The following is an 832-nucleotide window of genomic DNA, read 5'->3' on the forward strand; positions in this document are numbered from 1 at the left end:
TGTGTGTGTGTGTGTGTGTGTGTGTGTGTGTGTGTGTGTGTGTGTATAATATCAATATTAATATTTCGCTTGAGCACTGTGATATTAATAACCTGGATTTCATTCCCCATACATGTGGAGTTTTTCTCATTGGTAATGCTTTTCTGTGTGTATACATAAATGTAATTGTTTTCCCAAATAAATTGTACTTCATGTTTGAGGCTCCGATGAAGCTATAAGGTGATACTCAGGCACTCAACAATGAGTTCATTGCATCTTATAGCAAGAACAGCTGTAAGCTAATGAAGTTCATAAACTATTTGTTTATTCTTTTGTCACCACAATCGCATCCACACTTTCTCCACTTCAGCCTGTTGTTACCATTCCTCCAGATCTCCTCTCTGAGGCGGAGCGCTCCCTCTTCAGTAGGGGTCTGCGCTTCATCCCCCTCACTCCATCCAGCAACGAGTTTCGGACTCGTGTCGATATCCACAGCTTTGTGCACCGTGTTAGGTTGTGTGCGTTTTTCTACGACACTCCACCTGCATCTAATGAGGACTGCTTCACCGACCTGGGCCGCCGACCATCCCAGTGGATGCCAGCTCCTGGTCAGTTCCAAGCAGTCGATCTTTTTACGGGCACCCGGTTTATTTTTTCCAGGCGTCCCCGTCATCTGAACATCTCCCCAGCCGAACTCTCGGCCCTTCGATGTCTCCAACGCCGCACTGACATCATCATAAAACCGGCCGACAAGGGTGGGGCCGTGGTGGTGTGGCGCGCGGACCTCTACAAGGCGGAAGCTCTCCGCCAACTTCAAGACACCTCCTTTTACTGCCCTCTGCCCTCTGACCCC

This window comes from Octopus bimaculoides, chromosome 2, assembly GCF_001194135.2.
Source record: "Octopus bimaculoides isolate UCB-OBI-ISO-001 chromosome 2, ASM119413v2, whole genome shotgun sequence".
Classification (NCBI taxonomy): domain Eukaryota; kingdom Metazoa; phylum Mollusca; class Cephalopoda; order Octopoda; family Octopodidae; genus Octopus; species Octopus bimaculoides.